The sequence below is a fragment of the Alosa pseudoharengus genome, unplaced genomic scaffold (genome assembly GCF_046254945.1).
Source record: "Alosa pseudoharengus isolate Yale_2024_CS ecotype anadromous, Long Island Sound unplaced genomic scaffold, YU_APseudo_1.1 YU_APseudo_1.1_scf_10, whole genome shotgun sequence".
Classification (NCBI taxonomy): Eukaryota; Metazoa; Chordata; class Actinopteri; order Clupeiformes; family Clupeidae; genus Alosa; species Alosa pseudoharengus.
In genome coordinates this window covers 35,037,102-35,046,664 of record NW_027468565.1, presented here as the reverse complement: position 1 = coordinate 35,046,664, position 9,563 = coordinate 35,037,102, and the positions used below count along the sequence as shown (strand labels likewise).

The following is a 9,563-nucleotide window of genomic DNA, read 5'->3' as shown; positions in this document are numbered from 1 at the left end:
GTATAGATAGTTAGATAGATGTCATCACAGTGTTTCACAGAAAGTATTTTAAAGTATTTTGAAAATACAAAAATACGCAACACTGAAGTATTTTGATACAAAATACGAAGGCATTTTCATTATCTCAATAAAATACAAATGACAAAATAGTATTTTGTATTTGAAATACATATTTTAAACACATGTATTAGAAATACTGCCCATCCCTGCCCATGCCCATGGCCCAATCAGTGGAAACTGACATAAAGATTTGCTCTGCCCCAAGTGTGGCCAAAACGCCGTAAAATGACTTATTGTTTTGTTATGCAAGGAAAACAAACTCACCAAGACCAAGGAGATGGTTGTTGTGGACTTCCATAAACAAGCACTTATGTTATGTTATATTGTATTTATTTATTATTCACTATAGTACTTGGTCTGCACTGAGACCTGAGTTGATATTTTGTTATCTTCATACAAATAAAGCATCTATCTGTCTGTCTGTCTGTCTGTCTGTCGGCCCAGGTGTGGGTGTTATTGTTTATCAAAGTGTTGGCTGAGGGTTGCCTGGGTCCCTGGGCATGCACTGGCCCACACACTAACTGATCTGACTGAGTGTTGGCTGAATGCCAGCTGTGCTTGAACATTACTTGATAACAAAACACAAATCCAGAGCTACTACTTTAAAGCACAAGTCATCTTTATTAAAAATTCTAACAAACAACTTTAAAACTTAAAAAGTCATAAAGCAAAAAAGGATTTTTACATGTACAATTTTATGTAAAACAATTAATAAGCTTTATATTTTATCTAAAACAAAACAAATAAAAAGATACATACATACATACATACATACACACACACACACACACACACACACACACACACACACAATGATTCAAAGACATAAATGATTCTACATAATAATAATTATAATAATTATTATAATAATTATAAATATAATTAATTATAGCACCTTTCATTCACAGAATGCAGCTCAAAGTGGTTCACATTTGGAACATTTGTCATTGGTGTCACAGGACAGTGGCTTGGTGTCACAGGACAGTAGCTAACTGTCTCAGGACAGTGTCTGGATGTTACAGGACAGTCATAGGTGTCACGGGACAGTGTCTGGGTGTTACAGGACAGTCATAGGTGTCACGGGACAGTGTCTAGGTGTCACAGGACAGTCATAGGTGTCACGAGACAGTGTCTGGGTGTTACAGGACAGTCATGGGTGTCACGGGACAGTGTCTAACTGTCTCGGGACAGTGTCTGGGTGTTACAGGACAGTGGCTAACTGTCCCAGGACAGTGTCTGGGTGTCACAGGACAGTCATAGGTGTCACGGGACAGTGTCTGGGTGTTACAGGACAGTCATGAGTGTCACCGGACAGTGTCTAGGTGTCACAGGACAGTGTCTGGGTGTTACAGGACAGTCATGGGTGTCACGGGACAGTGTCTGGATGTTACAGGACAGTCATGAGTGTCACCGGACAGTGTCTAGGTGTCACAGGACAGTGTCTGGGTGTTACAGGACAGTCATGGGTGTCACGGGACAGTGTCTAACTGTCTCGAGACAGTGTCTGGGTGTTACAGGACAGTGGCTAACTGTCTCGGGACAGTGTCTGGGTGTCACAAGACAGTCATAGGTGTCACGGGACAGTGTCTGGGTGTTACAGGACAGTGTCTGGGTGTTACAGGACAGTCATGGGTGTCACGGGACAGTGTCTAACTGTCTCGGGACAGTGTCTGGATGTTACAGGACAGTCATAGGTGTCACAGGACAGTCATAGGTGTCACGGGACAGTGTCTGGGTGTTACAGGACAGTGTCTGGGTGTTACAGGACAGTCATGGGTGTCACGGGACAGTGTCTGGGTGTTACAGGACAGTGTCTGGATGTTACAGGACAGTCATAGGTGTCACGGGACAGTGTCTAGGTGTCACAGGACAGTCATAGGTGTCACAGGACAGTGCCTGGGTGTTACAGGACAGTCATGGGTGTCACGGGACAGTGTCTAACTGTCTCGGGACAGTGTCTGGATGTTACAGGACAGTCATAGGTGTCACGGGACAGTATCTAGGTGTCACAGGACAGTCATAGGTGTCACAGGACAGTGCCTGGGTGTTACAGGACAGTCATGGGTGTCACGGGACAGTGTCTAACTGTCTCGGGACAGTGTCTGGGTGTTACAGGACAGTCATGGGTGTCACAGGACAGTGTCTAACTGTCTCGGGACAGTGTCTAGGTGTCACAGGACAGTCATGAGTGTCTCGGGACAGTGTCTGGGTGTCTCGGGACAGTATCTGGGTGTCACAGGACAGTGTCTGGGTGTCCCGGGACAGTGTCTGGGTGTTACAGGACAGTCATGGGTGTCACAGGACAGTCATGGGTGTCACAGGACAGTGGCTAACTGTCCCGGGACAGTGTCTGGGTGTCTCGGGACAGTGTCTAACTGTCTCGGGACACTACTCAGGACAGTACTAACAGGACAGGACATTTTTTGCTGTTACTGCTACTGGATAATAGGTGCAAAAAGATTTGTATGTGTGCACGTCGAGCAATCGATCGAGAAAACAAGGCGGCCGGATCTGGATCCTGGATCACGCTCAGACTACCATTGCCTGCTCATAAAGTAAGTAACCTCAGCATGTTTCCTTATCAATGAAGGACACACGATTTATAGTTTTTCTTTGCACAAAGCGAGGAAAAAAATGTTGCGGTGTGCGGTGTTAAGTCGACCTTATTATTCATAATGTCTGCACAGCAAACAATTGCTAACTTGCCTTGCACTATCCAATAGTCTTCGTGCAAGATACAAGTCAGCTGTTCGAAAATTGCAGAACGATTGTGTCAGATTGTCTGTCCTAACGATTTTGGACGGGCAGTGTTATATTTCTGTACTTCTAAACTAGTTATTTATCTAGCGATAGCTAGCTTGATCTGGCACTGGAGGATTTAGCAAGCAGGTAAACTAAGCTAAACATAGCGGTCATGATAATGTAAACCAACAAACAAGATAACTTTCTTCATATTATTATCATGTTACTTACCTTATGAGCAGGCAATGGTAGTCTGAGCGCGATCCAGATCCGGCCGCCTTGTTTTCTCGATCGATTCGCTCGACGTGCACACATACAAATCGTTTTGCTCCTATTATATCACCTAGCCAGGAGCAAAAGTATCGTCACTCGTAGAAGAAGATTCGAGCACTTGTATCAATTGACTTGTAGTCGTGCAAGAAAATCAAAGCGATCTGTAGAATTTTATTAATGAGAAATGATTTCACAGATGCACAACTTCGGATGCATTAGTTCACATTTGGGTTTACAAATGCACGAATGTTGTGCATGTTCTCAGATTATGAAACACGGATGTGCAAATGTGTTTCGCACCTACTGCGCTGCAATGATTGGAGCAAAAGTGTCGAGTGCGTGACTCTTGAAAGTTGTGACTCACAGGATAGGATTTGTGTACCTGTAAAAAGGATTTGTGTACCTGTAAAAAGGATTTGTGAACCCGTAGCCCCTATTTTGTGTTAACAAGATATAAAAAAATATGTACAACTTCAACTTTACTGTTACACATTTACGACTTTAGTGTGCACATGCAAAATCTGCAGTTAAATGTGCTCGCCACTTTTGCACCCAATATACCTTCATAGTTTTGGCGCTGTTTTGCGTTTGCCATCAAAAACGGAATGAAATGTAGGCCTATAGGAATTCCTGCCAACAATTTAAGAGGCCTATGCTGACTGCATCAGTGCTCAAAGTATTCTAAAAGTTTATCAATTAATTGTTAATAACTCATTAACTTCTATTCAAGTCATATTTCTGGGACTTTCTGGGATAATTATTTCTATTTTTATTCACTCATTCAAATGTTCATAGAGTTCACAAAGTTCTTATCAGGTTATTTCACATGTTTTTGCCAGCACTTCATAAAACTCTCATAGTTTGAGAACTTTAAATTATTTGTAGGATATTGTTTGTTCACAACTTAAGCTGTGTATGCAATAGAGTTCAGAGTTCACACATTTTGAATAAAATACTTTTGGAACTCCCTGCTAGTACTTTTGGGAATGCTAAAGTCTTTTTATTAGTATTATATCATTTGAGCTACATTTTACACTGATATGGCATGATGGCAACATAAACACAGCTAACAATGGTATAATTAATTGCAGTAGCCTATGATTAAATGTAATGGAATATTCAACTAAGGTAGACTGCTGTTGTTCACAGCACTAAGCTATTTATGGTTACTGATATACTCCGAGTCTCTGGCCCTCTCTTAGAGCCAGGCATAGTGAGCTGGCCCTCGGAAGAAACAGTTTGGGGACCACTGGTCTATTATGTATATCCAATGTTATCCAATTGCGTGCAGTGAGATTTTCAAATGCATGCTTGGTGCCGTCCCTTGAGTTGGGCCATTACATTGTTCGTGGCCAGACCCTTAATCTTTCTAGATTACCAGGGTCTGGATTTTCCAGGCTATGCTAGCCCAGCTCCTTAAAGGAATTATCCGGAGTAAAATGCACTTTAGATCGATTTCCGGATGATTGGGGGTACATACGTTGAGTTGACATCAAAATTATGTCATTCGAATGTGTTTTGAAAAAAGTTCGATTGTACCGTTTTCAGTCACAACTCGTAGCCTGGAAGTGAGCGGGGCATTTCAATTGCGCCGCTACAAAACGCTATTTTTATACCTCTTCTACAGTTCCAAACAACATAACACTTACGTGGTAGTGAGTAGAGGGTCCCTAAAGCCAAACCGAAGTATCCCGAGGTCTTTATGTGGTCGAATAGAGAGTCCAGAATTAATTTCATCAAGCCAGTACCTTTCCGGAAATGTTGCCATCTTTGCCGCCACCTTGAGGGGAAAGTCCGTAGGAGTCTTATTGCTGTGTAACACGCTCTGGAAATTCACAATTTCGTCGCCATTTAAAAAAAAAAAAAACATAGTCCAGTCCATACAACTTAATTTCAATTTCGAAAGAAATACTGGACTATGTTTTTTTTTTTTTAAAACGGCGACGAAATTGTGAATTTCCAGAGCGTGTTACAACAGACTCAGCAATAAGACTCCTACGGACTTTCCCCTCAAGGTGGCGGCAAAGATGGCAACATTTCTGTAAAGGTACTGGCTTGATGACCTCGGGATACTTCGGTTTGGCTTTAGGGACCCTCTACTCACTACCACGTAAGTGTTATGTTGTTTGGAACTGTAGAAGAGGTACAAAAATCGCGTTTTGTAGTGGCGCAATTGAAATGCCCCGCTCACTTCCAGGCTACGAGTTGTGACTGAAAACGGTACAATCAAACTTTCTCAAAACACATCCGAATGACATAATTTTGATGTCATCTCAACGTATGTACCCCCAATCATCCGGAAATCGATCTAAAGTGCATTTTACTCCGGATAATTCCTTTAACCACTCTGCTACCACCGCCCTGTAGGATTTTACATTCTACATTCCCTGACAGATTGTTCATTTGAACTATCAATAAACAAAGATGGAGAGAAGGGACTCAGATGAGAGATGCATAGGCTATGGTTTAAATATACCCATTTAATTTGTAACCATGTTTAAATACAGTTACTCATATTTTGTATATGCTGTTACATGTATTTCGTTACTTCTGAGCGAACACTGAGCGGAGTACATGTTGACATACTGCACAAATATAAATTACACATATTTACATGTTAAATGTGATCCCCTATTACATATGGAGGTAGTCAGAAAAACATCTCTGTTATCATTAGTGCTTCTGGTGTTTGTTGATCGAAGCCCACACTGGTTTCTTCAACTTTTTGACAATCCTGTTTACCCAAGGCAGATCTGGGTTGACACATATCTCCTTCCCGGCTTTTGTTTTAAACCTGTAATACATGGAGAAAGACTACTTTTAAGACACAGGATTGACATTATAATTTTTAAGGTATATGTTACTTTTGGGCAGTTAGTTTTGGCATCATCTTCCTTTTGGATCAAATCCTTTTTATAGTGGTCATATGGTCTTGTGAATGAGTTACATGTGTCATTCTACTGTCGTCGAGGATATGCACTCTATGCACCTCTGTGTTTCAGGCTGGAACACACCAACTTGAAAATTAAAGAAAAATCCTTTCACAGCATAACACTGCTGACTATATAGCAAAAAAGAAAACAGTTGGTATGTTGGTAAGTCTCCAGCACGGCCATACGAGGTGTTTGCAAGGTTCTGCATGCCTTTTAGGTAGTAGTAGCTCACTAGTTATAGACCAAACCTCATTGCAGCAAGGTCTGATCCTGGACAAAAAGATGAACCTCAACGGAGATCTCTATTGAAACGGTATTAGGGTCAAATTTGACCGATTTACCAATTTTTTCTATAAGAAAATAATGTTAATTTATTCTAACTATCATGATGCTCCATGGCTTTGTTAACACAGGGCATCTGAACTCACCAATTGTGGTAATTTTCATAACAATTTGGGTGTTTTATTTAACTTTAGAACTGTGTATTCCCAGTCAGAAATGACCGGCCATTAGAAATTAATTTCTGCAATGGTTTATAAGTTGTAAGATAAAGATAACAGTTAAAATTATTCTGCTGCGTTCCAGAAACATTAGGAGTCAGATATGTCCTAGTTGGAATCTTCTAATTTCATTCCAGACGAACTTGGAGGTCAATAATTCTGACCTCCTACTGGAAAAAAAGTACAATGGAACATCACTCGAAGCCAGAGTACTCACTTCTACCAATCTACCTTGACATCACAATCGGAATTGAAGCTCGACCTTAGATGTCCGAGTTTTCTGGAATGCATTATTCCTACATGCAGTATTTGTACTCACACATAAGCCTTGGTGTAGCAGCTGTTGTTAGTAGTCCTGTACGACACAACCCGCAGCACTGGAATCTTCACCGATGGGGGAAGACAATGAGTGCAGCATTGAGGAGTGCTGACATGAGGAGGAGCTGTTAGATTTAACATGCCATTTGGTTAAGCTCATACATTTTCATGAATGAACATGAACATTTGCAGCTCACCTGCATGTGTAACAGTGATATACCGGTATGTCAATCAAAGCTGCATAACAGTGATATCAACCAAACTCACCACAAGAGATCAGTTTCGCAGAGATAAGCAGCATCAGCAGACACAGTGCAATCATGAGGGTCCTCATGTTGTCAGAGATGCGTTACTGATCCCACCCAGAGAGAGAGAAAGGGACAGAACCACAGAGAGCACTGAGACATTGGCGAATGTGAGGAAGGACACTTTTAAAGGACTACCCAAAAGAGTCCCAAAATACCCTGGATTTTATTTTGAAAGGACTTTGTCAGAGTCCCAAAATCCCCTGGATGTTTTTAACCCGGATGATGAACAAACAATAAAATCCCCACAAAAGTAAAAGGACGCCGTCGCCCACTCCCTTTGGGCAATACCAAGTGAATGCACATTGTGATGGTCATTTCCACACAGGAAAAAAAGGATGTGACATTGCATCATTGATGATGTCATGCTCCAATGATATCCTTTTTGCATGTGCATGGACTGGATAAACACAGAAGACACAGAAGGCGACATGCAATATGAGGTCATTGTAAAACAAAAAGAGGAATTACTTGGATCAAGAAAATGCTTAGCTATATGAATTAGGATAGCCCAGAGCCATAGAAAAAGAAAACATAGCCCAGCCAAAAACTCCAATAACATTTTGATCAACTTCGAGGGACCATACATGATCATCCAGACCAAACGTTACAATTTTGCTACATACTAGGCCTATTCCTATTTATGTACCAGCATGCATTGAGCCTCCTATACATGTTTAGTTCTTGCGCTATGGGCTTGTGAACGTTGACAAAAAAAAGAGGCCGAACAAAATCGGCACCCCCGTAAAACTGGCTGTATCTTGGAAAGTATTGATCCAAGTAGTTTTACAGTGTGTAACATAGGTAGCCTACCTGGTATTTTTTTCAGATTTTTTTGAGACAATAATAGGTCAGTCAGTGCTAATCAGAACAAAATTATATTGTAATATGATATCTAATAATGATAATCTGTCTGTTATGTGGATAAGATGTGGATGTGGTTAAGAGACAACTATACACAGAAAAACTTGATTTACTTGTCAATCAACTTTACTTGATTGTATTGTGTCGGTTGCACATCAATGAAATGTCTATAATCCAGCATTTCTCTTTCGGTTTACAAAATTGATTCATGTTGTGGCTACCCAATTAGATCAAGTAATTCCAATGAAATTGTTGAAGTGTACATGAAATATTCATGTAATTTCAACGTCATTGTGTTATACAGGTGGCATATAGAGAGTAGATAAGGTCTACAGCAGTTGCATGAAAGCCTCTCGGTGAGCTTGTTTATTTCCTTTGGAGCCAGGTGTGTTTGAACCTACCGCTATTCTGAATGTAATTATGAAACGAGGAACGAGGAAAGGGGTAACGAGGAAAAACAGGACAATAGACCTCATGTACGCCAACGTGAGGGATGCATACAGAGCCACCCCCCTCCCCCCACTAGGAAAGTCAGACTACAACCTCATTCATCTTCAGCCATTGTACAAGCCAAAAGTATAGAGGCTACTTGTTGCCACACGCACCTTCAGGAAGTGGACACCAGAAGCAGACGAGACTCTGAGAGACTGCTTTGAGTCCACTGACTAGAGTGTGTAAGAGAATGGAGAGGACTTAGAGGAGGTCACACACTGCACAACTGACTACCTGAACTTCTGTATGAACATTGTTGTTCCCACAAGAACTGTACGTTGCTTTCCAAACAACAAGCCTTGGATAACCAGCAATGTGAAGACCCTTCTCAATAGGAAAAAGATGGCGTTTAGAGAGGGGGATATGGCAGAGCTGAGGCGCGTGCAGGGGGAGCTCAAAACCAAGCTGAAAGAGGCTAAGGAGGACTACAGAAGGAAGGTGGAACAGAAGCTGCAGGAGAACAACATGAAGGAGGTATGGGACGGTATGAAAACCATCACTGGCCTTAATAAGGGCAGCAGCTCTGTGGAGGGAGATCTGGATAGGGCGAACCGGTTGAACCACTTTTACAACAGGTTTGATTGCCCTGCTCCAGCTCCAATGGCAGTGGTCTGTCCACCACCCCCTGCTGACTCAGACACTGCTCTTGTTTGTGTGCCTGCCCTACCCCCACCTCCCAGCCTCTCCAGCTCTGCATCCCAGTGACATCCAACGGCCTAAGCCCCCAGCACCCCACGCCCTGCCCCCGCCTGACGCCTCCTTGCCTGTGCCTGTTGAGGTGTCCACGACCATGGCAGCCTTGACGGACATCAAGGAGGTGGTCATCCCCCGGCCCCCACACCAACTCACTACCAGTGCAACACTCACCCCCATCGTCACAGGCTATCGCACCCCCACCCTCACTGGATATTGCACCCCTCCCCCACATGGCAACCACGAACAATGAGGTGACAATGACTTCAGTCAACAGCCATCAGACACACAGACCCCAGATGCACCCCCCCCCCCATCATCACGGCAGAACAGGTAAGAGATCAACTGAGGACACTTCGTCCTAGGAAGGCAGCCGGGCCTGA

At 42.5% G+C, this 9,563-nt stretch overlaps 1 long non-coding RNA gene across 1 annotated transcript; it reads right to left on the bottom strand.

Moving 5' to 3' along the window:
* Positions 1–5,545: 5,545 nt before the first annotated feature.
* On the bottom strand, positions 5,546–7,204 carry LOC143141044 (uncharacterized). The gene is made up of 3 exons (XR_012990728.1): positions 7,094–7,204; positions 6,828–6,951; positions 5,546–5,869 (listed from the first exon to the last, which is right to left on the bottom strand). It is a non-coding gene; the product is annotated as an uncharacterized LOC143141044 (long non-coding RNA).
* Positions 7,205–9,563: the final 2,359 nt, after the last annotated feature.